We start from the raw sequence: 14,993 nt of genomic DNA on the forward strand, positions 1-14,993 counted from the left end.
CACACGCACACACACACACACGCACACACACACACACACACACACACACACACACACACACACACACACACACACACACACACTCACACACACACACACACACACACACGCACACACACACACACGCACACACACACACTTACACGCACACACACACACGCACACTCACACACACACACTCACACACACACACATAACTCATACACACACACACTCACACACACACTTACACGCACTCACACACACACATAACACACACACACACACACGCACACACACTCACACACACACACACTTACACGCGCACACACACACACATACACGCTCATACACACACACACACACACACACACACTTGTAGTCAAAAAGTCACAGATTTTTTTTGTCATTGGTTTTGGTAGGACATTGTTATCTGTTTTCATTGTTACAAGAAGACATTTTAGTTAGGATATTTAGTTAGGATAGATTAGTTAGTAGACCATTCCTCTGTCATGAGAGCAATATACTAATATCTGCACAATCTGTAAAGTTATGAATGTTATTGATGATAATACATGAATAATTATTTCTTCCAATAGCAAGTTTCTGTAATCAGAAATAGTGCCTTTAACCCCTTGTGTGATGTTTGCTCTAAGAAATGGAAGACTTTTTTTTGGTCAGCAACAATCAGTATGCTAAGATTTGTGTTCATTTGAGTTATGGTATGTGTATTAATAGTGTAAAACTGTATTTTTCTTTGTGTGGGTGTAGCTGTGTGTGTGAAAGAGAGAGAGAGAGAGAGAGAGAGAGAGAGAGAGAGAGAGAGAGAGAGAGGGAGCTATCAGTATTTTCTCACTGAGACATAGAAGAGTCAGTTCTACAGACTGCAACTGAAGCCACTAATGACATTTCAGCCCCTCCGTCACAGTTTCTGCCTAGTGAGTGTGTGTGTGTGTGTGTGTGTGTGTGTGTGTGTGTGTGTGTGTGTGTGTGTGTGTGTGCTCACAGCCACCCTGTCTTTGTTTAATCACGTAGGTGTGTGTGAGTGTGTGTTAGCGGGGAGGAAAGACACACACCAAGTCAATACTGGTGTGCATAGCTGAAGAGGGTTTGGAGAAAGGTATTGATTTCCTAATTACGCCACCCCCCGCCTCCCACCCTCACCCCCACCTACCCCACCCTCACCCCCACCCACCCCTACAAGCTGAATGCGGCAGTCGCTCTGTAGAAGCTGCCGGAGAGGAAAGAAAGGGGGGGGGGGGGGGGGTCTCATTGATATTCAAAAGCTTCTTTATCAGGAGAACAGGGTGCTGGCACAAAGTCAGAGTGGAGAGAGAGAGAGAGAGACAGAGTGAGTGTGTGTGTAAGAGAGCAAGTTTATAAATGTGTGGTTTTAAGCGGGTGCTTGTGTCAGCTGGGGGGATAAGAGCATGTGTGTATTTGCTGTGTATTCGGAGTGTTAGTATGAGCCTGTGTGTGTGTGTGTGTGTGTGTGTGTGTGTGTGTGCTAGAGAGTCTTGCTGTGGGTTCTGGCGATGCTCCAAGCGGGTCGAGGGGCCCAGCAGAGAGTAGACTGTTTCAGAACGGTGGGGAGGAGCTCTCTGCTCCCCCACCCCCACCTGCCCCTCTCCTAACAGGATCCTTTGCTGTTTGCACATTCTCTAAAAGGAAACTCTACAACCAAGCACTTCCCTCTCTTACTTCACTCCCTTGAGCACGCACTACGTTTCCATTCTGGCTGTCGTCATGGTCTACCTTCGTTTGCTCCCTGCTCTCTGATTGGCAGGTGCTGGCTCGGAATTCAGAATGGTCCGCTTGCTCATTGTGAGGTAATGGCTTCTAGATTGTTGTGGATGGGGGCCAACATTTAAGCTCAATAATCTCAGCTAATGATGGCGCTTTTCACATTATTTACGGCTCCCCTACGTGCTCCGTCCTGCTCTGGTGGAACTGGGCAGGTCTGACGACCCAGTGACTGACTGGTAGCTTCGCTGACTGGGCGATTCGGAGGTTCTGCTGAGTCACTCAGACGTAGCTGTGTTTGGATGGCTCTCGTATGTTCTTGGCCCAACACTGATGTAGTGTTTAAGCTCTAAGAATTGAGATGGCAAAACAATCCCCACATAGAACATTGTAGTATTTTCAGTTTTCTTGAAATACTCTGAGTACACGTGGGTATCTCAAGGTTCTTTTCGCCGATAACCATTCGGGAGGCTGTAACCCGATCACGGTCCCTGCTTCCACACACGGCCCATCTTCGACTACCAAATTTCCATCCGCTTTTAGTTAATTACCATCTTGAATTAGCATCTCAAAGCAAGCCGGTCGCAATGCAGCGAAGCGTCCCAGCCTCGACTGTGCCGGTCCATGTCGTAGTGGCACTCACGCACGGCCCAAAACCACGGAGGAGAGCGCTGGGCGTCTCTGGTGCCAAATCACATAATCAGTTCAGTGAACCCTCCCCAATAGTGCGTGCAGCTCTCGCAAATGTAACTGAAACTCCTTCTGCAATTTCTGCCTCAGTTACAAACCTCCATGTTTGATTCCCCAGCCAAAGTGATCCAAGTATTGTGACTATACAAAGAAATTTGCTGTAACGACGTCTCTGCTCCGTTTAGATTAATGCAGTTTGTGTAGTAATGTTACCTGCTGCGTAACGCCCCCCCCCCCCCCCCCCCCAGCTTGTGTTGGTAATAGTAGGCAGATGTAATGGTTGGCAATGCGAAGCATGTGACTGTCGGTTCACTCACAGGGCGCAACTGTATGGCAAATATAATGTGTGTCTAAGACTAAGTGCTGGGACTTGCAGTGTGGTGTGCGGTTGCTTTTTAAAATGCCATTGGGTTTTTGTTTGTTCCAGTGTTTTATAAATACTGCTGTTAGTGGGTAACCCATTCTCAAGTGTAAATGCGAACACCCCATCCCTGAGTGCACATGAACGGACCCAACCTTGGGTGAAGAGCTGTATTCAGGCACATGCAGTGAAGCGCTGAACCCATGAAGGACGTTTGTGAAATTCAGTGGTCAGTAGTGGCCGTTTAGTGTCTTCATCACGGTAGCAAGAAACATGTCTGACAAACGTAGCAACCATTTTCTTTCTCTGTGTTTAGGTAAAGAATCTGACGTTAATGTGTAATGTGTTGACGTGTTCACAAATCCTCTCTTCCTAATTCACCGTTCACCACATATAGTATTCCTCCTTAGCCGCCCTGTGAACCATAAAGCCCCGCTACAAAGGAGTTGGAGAAAAGCGGGTCTAGAAGACATCAGTGTAGAAATGCTAAACTTATGAATAAAGAAAACCTTGATGTGAATTCAATGCTAACTTCTCCCCAGTAACTTTCACTCACCCGTGGTTTTTTTGGCCTTCTAATCGGTTCTTCAGGGTTCTTCGCATGAAACGCCACTCCAATATAGAGATATATTTAAACAAAAAAGTGATCACATCACTTGTGACAGCTGTGATGAGGTCAACTGTGACAAACTGCCTCAAGTCCTTAAGCATACAATCACACTACAATCCTGCACGGTAACAAAAGGGACATGGTTTGAATATCCTTTACCTTCGGTTGTTATGGCACTACGGTGTGTAGGTGTGAGTTATGTACCTGTTATTAGGCCTTAGAGAGGCTGTCTGTGAAGGCTTTTTTTTGCAGGACCCTTATGAAAAGGTTGCTTCTGATACCCCCCAAAAAAAGTTTTCGTACAGGGACATATGGAAGAGACCCGCGCTTCCTTTCGGGAGTGTTTGCCTAATTTATAGCCTGATCGGTGGCCCGAAAGCAGGAAGCCTGGAATGGTTCCGAGCCCATGCAGACAGCGCCTCCAATCAACCGAGCCGAGCGGGACAGAGGAGGCGTGGCCCGGAGCGCCGCGAGACTCCCCACCACCTCCTTCACACAGGAGTGTGTCTTGGCACAAGCCCAACCGAGCCTGACGTTATCTTTGTTGCAGTACCACTCCGCACCAACAGGCCCCCCCCCCCCCCAGACACAAGAGCAACACGTGTAGGAAGCCTTGTCTCCTTTGTTACACAGTAGACGTATTTAAGACACCATAAATAGTCATAAAAACGTCATCACGGTCACTCTGCACTTCTGTCTTGTGCTGTGGCTACTGTTGACATTGATTTACTTCATGCGAGGGTTTTTTTTTTAGACTTTACAAAGCTCATTTGTGGAAGTGAAGTGTCTTCTTTAATTTACTCCTTTAGTTCTGTGTTACCTCTAATTTGGGTTAAGAGGCATTAAAAAAGTTGAACATCCATGCTGATCTGTCAGTGTATGTATTCAGTTTGGCAAGATCTTAATGCTCATAATCTCCTAAAATCAAAGGAGAGGTCTCATTTCTAGATCTGTGTTGAACTTGCGCTAAGAAGGATTTCTATTGGAGGGCAGTAGTTGAGTCCACTGTGGGTGGAGAAACAAGCACCTCATCCACCCGAGGCCAGAAGACTGATGGAGCCCCATCCGCTTTAATGTGGTATGCAGGTGGACCTCGTGCCAGGGATCCACCACCATGGCCAGACACAACCCAAGCTCAAAGCACTTCATCTGTCTCCCCCACCCAGTCACAATCAGGGTGGTCTTGTTCTAACCCACTGCTTGAAGCACTGGTAGATCCATTCTTGACTTGGGGGTGGGGGTGGGGGGGGTTTAAGATAATATCTCTTGACTTAGAAATAAGGCTCAGCAGTTGAAATACTACTGAGGAGGTGTTGGAATGGCACACAGAGTTTAGAGTGTCTGCTACAAGTCCGTTCACACGTGCAATGTTGAATTACTGCACTGGTGCCGCTAAACTGCTGCTGTGTAGAAAACGCTCTACCAAGAATAAGCCCAACATTTGGGAGACAAGCAACTGAGCACTCGTGTAGACTTGAAATAGCATTTCTGAATAGATGTTGTGCAGTGTTATTATGTGTAGGTGTTCTGTGTATGTATGTGTAGGTACAGTTTGTGCATATCTTTGGCAACGCTGTGTGAGGGTGGCATACCGTTAGCATGGTCTTGTGCAGGAGTTAGGATGGAATGCCTCGGTAATGTTCGAGTCCTTCCTTAAAAGAGTGTGCTCAGGTTTTATTGAATGCGTGTGTGTGTGTGTGTACTGGAGTACGAGAGAAATGTTTTCTATTAAAATGACAGAGTGTCTAGAAGAGTGGAGAGATGGAATAGGAAGCAGAGGGAGAGCGAGAAAGAGAAAGAAAGACGGAGAGAGAGAAATCAAAGTGAGAGTGAGAGAAAAAAAATGGATAGATCATCTATGCTATGCATGCTGCCAAAATAACACAAAATTAATTAAAAGGATGGTGGCAGTCCCAGTAGAAGGAGTTTGTTTTGCTGTGACGTTGGTGCTGAGCTGAAGGTTCCTCTGTCCTGCCGTCGTGGAAGTAACTGTGGCCAAAACAACACAGACACCCCCTCCCCCTCCCCAAATACTCTAGCCAAGAGCATATATCGCTTCCTAACTAGGGGAATTTTCTAAACAAATCAGCGAGCTTGGTGCATGGTTTGCAACTGCCTAAATTAATATTTAATATGTTAAATTGCCAGTCAACCACTATTCACATTCTCAGGTTAAGTGAATGTATGATTTAATTTTGTAAACAGCAATTATGCAGTAATTCATATTGATTCCTGTAATTTTATTTTATTTTTTAAAAACATAAGCCTTGATGCGCTGAATAAATAATGGCTGCCTGGTTAAATCGATTGTTCTTAGGAACCATTCTGATGACAAGCTAATTGATGTCTCTTCAATTCATCAGTGCATTTCATCCAGCTGACGAGTTTGTAATTGATATGTGACTCAGTGCGGAGGCAGGGAGAATAGCCTATCACTTAAGAGGGGAGGAGAGGAGGAGAGGAGGAGGAGAGGAAAGGAGGAGTCTAGATGACAGGGTTTCTCATAAACATTTAACATCATTTTTTTTGGAGAGACTGAAATGGCTGGTTGTGATATTTTCATGGTATTCTCTACTGGACACGCAAATAATAGTGAAATAATCGAGATGAAGACACTAGATGCAGCACTGTGCACATTTAATTTACTGGCCGCTCATCTTGTTTCTGTACATGCATGGAAGGTGAGATCGGACGCATTATGCAATCGGCACTGGGCTGTGTCATCATTTATCCTGCCATGTGAAGCTTTAATTGTCTTATTTTGCTAACACAGTTTAAATGGCCTTGCGGGCAAGTTTGAGTTAGCCTAATAAATGTAATTAGAAAAGAGATTTTTTTTCGTCCAATGCACTTCTCACGTACTTCTGCACTAATGTCACCTTAGTTAGGTTGATATCGGTTCGAAAGGCTTAATTTGGTTGGAGATCAGTGTTAGAATTGCACTTATAATTGATGGGATTAGAATATTGATGGGGATGCTACAACTATCTTATATTAGGAAGCACAGACCTAGTCTGCTGTGAGCTTTAGGCTCCAGACACTGGCCAGCTCAGTCCTTCTCGCTGACTCAAATCCCAGCACTATCAGAGGACACAGGAATCATGTTCACAGATCAACAGGATAACGCTGATTTGTAAGCCACTCGTTTATAAGGACCGTGTTCTCTGTGGGAGAACCTTCTATTCACCGTTCAGCGCACAAGTACATGCACACAGGGAGCACAAACATCTCCACTTTACCCGGTGTGATAAAGACTCTTAAGCACTTGTTTTGGTGTTTTTCTGTGACCGACACTCCCGGGCGAGCAACGAGGGACATTTTTATTTCTACTGACCTGGAGGTGGGGGCTGTTGTAGACGACCTGTTCCTTCTCTCGTATTTGTACTGCCCTGGGAAGGAGGGGAGTGAAGGGTGGTGTGTGTGTGTGTGTGTGTGTGTGTGTGTGTGTGTGTGTGTGTGTGTGTGTGTGTGGAGGGGGGGGGGGGGTCTGCTGCAAAAAACAACAAATGGGTATAAAAAATGGTGAAAAGCAATTGCTCAGAAACATCTTGGGGAATAGAGCATCCTCAGGTGGAGACAGAGAGACAGGCTGAGGGTGTTGGTGTTTCTAGCTCTTCTATCCTGTCTTCGTCTCTCAGGTGGACAGGGTGGACACGGCAGTAGTAATGGTTTATGTTTAGGATTAGATTGCAAACAAATGCACTTCGTCCCCCGAGCACACACACACACACACACACGCACACACACACACACACACACACACACACTCAGCACACACACTCGAAACGAGAAGACCAGCTTCACACACTCAAACACAAACACACACAGAGTTAACACAGTTAACATTTTGCTGTTGGCAAAATTAAAGAGAAACCAATTCCCCCTTTTGGCGTTTTTATTGTGCCATGTCTGGTTGTGAAATAGAAAAACATCAATGTTTTGTTAAATAGTTACAGCCTGTGTTATGCTATGTCCTGTATGTTTTTTTTTGTTTAAGAAATAATGCATTGCATTTTACAACTGCTTGTTTTGCCTCTTGAAACATTTGAGTTATAACATCAACTTAGAAGAGTAGGGGGATGATGGTTATTCAACTAAAGAGGAGGAATGATTTTCTGCAAAGTTTGCAATTGTGTGGAACGATCTTGTGTGTTTGTGTGTGTGTGTTTGTGTTCATTACATGCTTTTGTGTCCATAAGATAAATTATGGAAAACTAAAGACCTAGATTAATTCATTTATTATAATGAAAGTCTGTTGAGACTAAAACACTGAATAGATGAGATATCATCTTAGATGGTGTGGCCATCATACGCCATTGCCATTTTAATATTTCGTATTCACTCATGGGGAAACTATGGTTTATTTGGTGATCACCTTTAGTAGGTGATCCTAATTGAAAGCCACATTACCGTTCTGTTTTTTGTGAATTCAATTGCACTGTCCAATTCCATTGCATGTATATCGACTTGATTATTATTATTTTCATCAGACATCTTGAATTATCGATTTTTTTTCTCGAACAATCATGCTCGCGTCCTTGTTTCTGATACAGTAGACATGATATATATTAGATATTGTATACAACTGAATGGACAGTCATATGTGGCTCAATAAACTTGCGAGCCTCGAGTATCGATCCGGGACAGTTATCGTAGTGAGCGGCACGTAGACCTGACCTAGTATTGCCGCTTACAATTTGGACTAAACCATCGAGCGCAACGCAGGGGGGCGGGAGGAGGCGCAGACTGACGCCAGTACAACTTTCATAGGTTAAAATGAAATAATTTAGTGCTAGGCGAATGTTTTAACTAATTGCTGGAATATTTAAAAGGCGATAGATTGTATTTAATTACACGCACGGCAGATACTCCGTTTTCTTAAAGCGATAAATGGTACATTTCCGGCACGTAGAATATGATACCGTATCCCTCCGTGTTCTCGGCGTTCAGTCACACTGCACGAGCCACGCCGTGAATTACACCCCAGCAGTATTAAGATAACTGCTGCAAGACGGGATAGCTTTAGGAATCTGGAGGAGTGCTGTTTTGTTTAATATTGCGCAAGATGACTCTTCCATGGAAGCTTTTATTTTCCAAGACACGAGAATATATACATAAATACACACAAGTGTGTCTCACACACACGTCCTGCAAAATAAACCACTATTGGCTCCATTGAGTAGTTTTGTTGGTGGCTAGCCCGCTGCAATATTATTTGATCTATTTCTATTTATAACATGATCTTACCCGGAGTGATATCACCTATCTCTGGCTCTTGAAAACATTACAGACTTATTTTTAAACGTCTACCTGAAATCGTTCTTCCAACAGCCATCCATTTAAAACCTTGATTTTTTTTTCTGGATCAGCACCATTACCAAAAGCCAGTGTATGATTTTGTGCTCTGGTCTGGGGTAGGAGCTTTCTCAACAGCACCCCTCCCCCAGCCTTTGGTGAAACAGGAACAACTTCTTTGAGAGAGAAAGAGAGAGAGAGAGAAAGGGCTGCACAAGTTTGGGACGTCTTGGAGGAGCCATGCAGCCTAACTTCGTTTTCTAGTCGGGAGCTGAGATTTTTTCTGCCTTGAGTCGTTGGTTATTTGGATTTGCAACCGCGCTTTGTTGGCGGTGTGTGCTCCGTTTCTGGTGCTTTTCCTTGCAAAATGGGTTACTCGCCTCGAGGATTATAATTTTGGGAAATCTCTTGATTGTGGAATACCTTTTTTTGCTTGCAGAGAATGGAATTCACAGAGCCCTAATTATAAACTTGTATTTTTTTTATGGGAGCCTTCCGAATGGAAATATTCTTATGTGGAGTGTATTTACGAGTGTCCGTTTCTACATGGTAAGATGTGTTTTGCTTTCGGTCCGTTTGGGACGGGCTTGATCTGTGTTCAGTGGCCGGCAGTAAACACGCCTGGCCTTTGGTCCCGTTGGAGCGGGCGACCCGTGGGCTGTAATGGACCAGCTATTTAGACACCTTTACATTACCAGCGGTCGAGATTTCTGAAGTTTGCACACATTAAAAAGGGAAGTTGGGTTTGGACTGTGCGTTTGCGTGTCAGGGGGTTTGCTCTATGTGTAGCTTCTTTGTGTGAGGCTATAGGCCCGTTTTTTTGTCTTCAAATAGTTTAGTCAAAGTGTGGTGTAGCGTTTGCAAATGGCCCAAGATGCTAAATGGAGCCCATTTCACACCCCGCCGTTTTTCGGGGTTTTTTTCCTCAGCTTTTCCATGGCCAGACTGTTAAGAAAATGAAATAAAATTGATGCCCCCCCTCCCCTGAAATGAGCATTTCGACTCGGTTCACTTTAGTTTATAAGTTTATAAGTTAGCTGTAGCCTTTAATTATCCGACTTAATCGATTTTCCTGGATATTCCTCGTTTTTGTCCCGTTTGGAGGAGGACCCGCCAGGTTTTGGGGGAAGTTTTGGCGAGGCCGCCTCCGGGATTGTGTTACCGAAGTTCGGGCTCCTAAAATGTTTGCAGGAAACATTTGAGACGATGGCGGAGCGGTCAACGCCTATAACGTCCCGGGCTTTGGGCCGCAGGCCGGGCCTGTGTTAAAAACAGCGATGTTTTGGGACACGGAGCTGTGGGGTGGACATGGTCATGTATTGGTATGCTGCTGGACACTGTCCTCTTTACGGGGGGTGGGGGGGTTAACGTCCAAACCTCGGTTTATAACCGAGAACTGTGGAGATACAAAAGTTACACACGTTCAACTGTTTAACTCGTGCCTTAAAAAAATAAATACATTGTTACACATTTATTAAGCGAATCTTAAATGATGGTTTTAGTCTTTTCGTTGGTTGTACTTTTTTTCCCTCGCCAAACTCGTGTTTGCTACTGGAGCTTGAAGTAAAATCACCACACGAAATGGCAACTGCGTTTTTATCCCCGGGACACTTGAGGAGAGTTGGTGTTCAAGCACCGTGGGTTTCTTTAAGGAAGAAGAAATGGTGATGGCACAAGTGGGGGACATAGGCCAACTTTCATCCCTGTTCTGATAAACACACCCGGAGCTCTTGGTTTAGGGGACTGGTGTTTTTATTGCGGCTTACTTGATTTTAAACGGCACTGCCGCAGTGATTTCTATGGTAGTTTAATGTACTTCCACAAGAGTTTATTCCTTCATATTTGGTGGATCCTGTTTAAACGAAGTTTGACACGAGAATTTGTCAATAGGAAATGGCTTGCATGCACTGTACAAGCCTTGGACTCGCGTAAACACATGGAGGTAATAGTTCTACAGTGCACTGTAGACTTATTACACTGTGCACGATCTGGTTTAACTTTAAATAGTTTATACTGCAAAGCCAGAGTGTCTTTTCCTCATTTTGAAGTTGAATGGAATACCCACTGCACCTTTCCGCAAAGTGAGTCACATAATTGCAGCCATAGCTTTTGGTTTTGAAAATTAGCATGTGGTGGAATACATTGAGCGAGTTTGAAAGAAGAAGGTGTTCTGGTTTTCTCTCCTTTGTGCTGGCGTTTGTCCTGCTATTTGGAGTTTGTTTGTCCTGAGTGTGCGTCCCTCTGGTGTGACGTGTGGACGGACAGAGCGAGGTTCAAAGCTGGCCGGGCCTTTTTCACGAGGCTGTGTATGGACTGCAGTCTGGACATGGGTAGTGTGGACAACATGTTGACAAACTTGTCTTTACGGGAAGTGAAACTTGTCCATAGGTGAATCTGGATGGATGTCAACTTCCTGGCTCTTTAGGCCGACCTGTTGCGTTCCCATATCGTTGTCAATTGGACAATACGCTGTAATGGTGCTACGTTTCTGCAGTCTTAAGTTCTCCGCAGACCTCCACCGACATCCTGCAGCGAGACGTCGTAGATGCGAGGATGCTGACCATGCTTTGTTTACCTTTTTTTTCGCAGGTTCGTCTGCGGACGTGGTGATCGTCTCCTGAGAGAGAACCCGTGGTCTCTGCCGCTCTGAGCAACACAGTCCCCACACCGTCTGGCACGTTGGTGTGACCTGCAGGGGAGGAGGTGTGGCGTGCACTCCCCAACGTGCGCGTGCACATTGGCACGTTAAACGGGGATCTACAGGCGGTCTCTTCAGATGAGGAGGACCTGGAGGTTCTGAGACCCCAGGGTCATCTAAGGTGGGGCAACTGTGCCAACACGATCACACTCCAAACACTATCCTGTGTCCTGCGAGAAGTATTACTTTGTGTGAAGTGTTGGGTAGAGGAGAATGTACACAGTATGTGGATTTGAACGAGTGCTTAGTAAGGCGAATAAGGCACATTTTAGATAGTTTTAATTTAATAGTTTTGCCCTGTACCTCTCTTGTGTAAACTGCAAGTAGTTCTATGCCTTGGGACCATTTATGTTCTCGAGGGCATTTGTCTGTGGGCGGCACACAGCACAGCTATGATTCAAACCTGAATTCAGTACATGAGACTCACCTTTGAATTCAGTACATAAGCCTGCGGGTCTGGTGTAGATTGTAGTTCTTTTCAGCCATAACTACATTTAACCCCCACAGGTTTGAGTCATTTCCACGTGCTTATGACGCGAGAATGTGACCCACTCGGGCCATACACATTCCAGAGAGCCATCGTCAGGATGAGCTGAGGGATATTTAATTGCTGGCCGTTTTTTTTTAAGCTGGTCTTTAATGTGCAGCGTTGGGTGTTTGAGCAGTCTGATGGAGAGTCTGAGATAGAGTCTTCTAGTGTGAATGGATCAACAAGGTCTTTGCTTGTTTCTCTGTTAGACCGTTTCCCTTCACGTCCCTCATATTTGGCAAATGCGTGGAGGGTCCAGTGTCCCGGTTTTGGCTGCGATTACTGTGTATCTTGTGGGCTGAGCGATGCCGGTCACGTTTTTGTTTATGGCCTGCAAATAAATGCACAATGCTTAAGAAATTCCTGAATTGCTCCGATATAATACTAATTTGCAGTAAGCACTGGTGCATTTCTTTAATTGTCAAAACGGCCATTTGTGGACAGAGGCATCCCGGGGAGACGAAAGTAAATCTCTATGTGTCTCTCTCTCTAGAGGGAAGAGCTCATTTAGTGCTATAGTATGTCTCTGTGACTGAGGTGTGTGTGTGTGCTTTCAGTGCTATAGTGTGTTTCTGGAAGACTGCCTCTCTGTTAGAATGTCTACATTTTGTGTGTGGAAGGTTCTGCATGTGCCAATACCTGGACTGACTGAGGTGTGTGTGTGTGTGTGTGTGTGTGTGTGAGTGTTCAGAGATGTAGGTGAGCATCTCCCGGACAGTGCAGGGGGTCCCTGACTGTAGGTCAGTCTCAAGGCCTCAGCCTCCATTCTTTCCTGTCTCACACACACACACACACACACACACGGGTCCCTTCTCACTACCCTTCTCTTGCTTGCAGGGAAGAGTTGTAATCACTGCTGCTATTCCCCTCTTTGCTCCATCCCCTGCTAGTCATCCTTCATCTGCCTGTGTGTGTGTGCTGCGTGGTGTGTTAATTGTGCGTGGTTTCCGCGTGACGCTAGCCTTGCTTCCTCACGTGCTCTTTTTGATTAGCTACATCTCTCCCGTTTAGGTATTTGCGATTAGTTTGTGGTCAGCAGGTCGGTTCTGGTACGGTTGATAATTAAAGGTGATTATAATTAATGTGTGGGAGGGAGATCGTTATTAACCCGCTGCCCAGAAAGGAACTCTAGTTGCAGTGGGATGAGCCAGTGCCGTAAACGATGGATTTCTTTCGTCTGTTTTTGCCATCGGAACTTAAGCCCAACCAGATACGACTGACGCAAGAATGTTTACGTTGGGCTCGATCAAGCCGGCACTGGGAAAGCTAATTAAAGAAACCGGCTTATCGGGTCCTGCTTGTAATGTGTGTGCTTAAAGGTCGGCGTAAGCACCAATGGCGGGTCGCCCAAACACTAACCGATTTCTGCTGGTAGAAAGGAAATTCCACTCATAAGGGCTGACTCAGGCTCGAAGCAGCTTTTCGAGCTGTGATAAATCCACAGCCGGATGGGGTGACAAAATCGCGGGATGGATCAGTCTGGGGGAGGTGGGGTAGTTGGGAGGAGCGGGGGGTTAGTGTCGAGTGTCGAATTAGCGTTGGGATTATTACTGGAACTGATGATGTAATCTGTCTTTCATTACATGGTATGAAAGTACAGCTCTTTAGTTGACATATGTAAGGAATTTATCATATTTTTATGCTCTATTAATTGACTGCCTGTGTATGGAGATGTGTTGCATCAAATGCTGGGTAGTTCACCCTGAAATCGATCAATTGTGGGATAGAGCACTACACTAAGTGGCAGGTTCCATGAACAATATTAAAGTCTTTACAATATTAGTAGATACAGTTTAATGTAACCTTACATAATTGTCATTAGTTTCCCACCAGTGTTTTGACAGTGAAGCACTTTCTGAACTGCAACAAGCCATTAACGTTAAATGATTCATTGATGAGATAACTACCTGGCACACACGTTCAGGCAAACATCTGTCCTATCAAGAAAAGCACTAGCTATTCAGAGCTGGCTTCACGCTGAGCGACGGCCGCCTCGACTGACGCGCTGTAGAGGAATCCTGCTAACCAATGGGCTGTGGTTAGAGAGCCTGAGGGGTGTGGCTCCAGCAGCTGCAGCATGCGTTTGATTGGAGGGTGTGGCCCTGGCTCCTCCCTGCATGACTTGCACTTTGTTTACACGTTTACATCAAGGTGGGGGTGGACCATGTATTTCTGACCAATTGGGTCACCACAAACCGTGCTTCCGAGATCTTGAGTTGCAACGGTGCACCAGAGATTGTTGATCCCAGCAGCTAGTTGAGGTATGAAGGGGGAGGGGCAGACTGGGGTTTGGGCCTGGCAGCATTGGGCTGGGTATTTTATTTTATTTTTTATTTTATTTTTTATTTTTTTGAGCTTCGGCTTACCGGGCAAATCACTGTTGAATTTATTCATTAGACATCACCGGTGAACTTTTTCAAAAAAGTGTGAGTGTTGCTTCATGGAGGTGATGTAATTTGCTGCAATCCACTACAGACTATATCTGGCCCCATAGTCTAATGCAGAATAGAAATGTCGGAATTCAGGCAAACCCTCCCCCCCCGAAACATTGAGGGGGGGCAATTATGCCCTTATGCCCTTTGCACCACCCAAATCCGAATGAGCTACTTTACCCGAAGCTCAGTGACGGGGGCAGCAGTCAGGCGGTGCGTGATGGAGGTAACGGCGGGTGTGAACGTTCGTTCGCCGTGGAGACCGCGGTGTGGCGACTCGCTCCGCTCCTCCTGCTCTCTAGGCAGTGACCGACTGACCCCGCCCTGACCTGCCCTGACCTCTCGTCCTCTCTCGTCCCGTCTTCCCTGGGCACCACACGGCCATCTGTCCCCCCCCCCAACACCTTCTCCTGCCAGAAACACTTCAGAGAAACGGGTGGCCGTGCTTTGTTGTTTTTTTATACTCCGCTCTCCCATATGGAGATGCTGATCTTTAATACACTTAATATTCTCCTAAACCCACTGCAAGAATGAACAATTAGTAGTTGCCTGTCCATATGTAACATTAATGGCTCATTAACATAATATTGTTTTAACGATTAAAACCTGTGGCATAGGAAGTGTGTGCTATCCCTCGTTATGCTAGAGGGTGATGG

At 45.5% G+C, this 14,993-nt stretch overlaps 1 protein-coding gene across 5 annotated transcripts in view; it reads left to right on the plus strand.

Annotated features, from left to right (window-relative positions):
* The window catches only part of bcl9 (BCL9 transcription coactivator), a 67,465-nt gene that overhangs the window by 26,354 nt on the left and 26,118 nt on the right, over positions 1-14,993 (plus strand). For 4 of the 5 annotated variants that reach the window (XM_076983388.1, XM_076983392.1, XM_076983393.1 and 1 more), the window contains exons 1-2: positions 8,354-9,227; positions 11,268-11,497. The gene's annotated coding sequence lies outside the window, so the exon portion shown is untranslated. Of the gene's footprint in view, positions 1-8,353; positions 9,228-11,267; positions 11,498-14,993 lie in introns of those variants that run through there. The other variant, XM_076983390.1, reaches the window with a different exon arrangement.

The sequence above is a fragment of the Brachyhypopomus gauderio genome, chromosome 20 (genome assembly GCF_052324685.1).
Source record: "Brachyhypopomus gauderio isolate BG-103 chromosome 20, BGAUD_0.2, whole genome shotgun sequence".
Taxonomy (NCBI): Eukaryota; Metazoa; Chordata; class Actinopteri; order Gymnotiformes; family Hypopomidae; genus Brachyhypopomus; species Brachyhypopomus gauderio.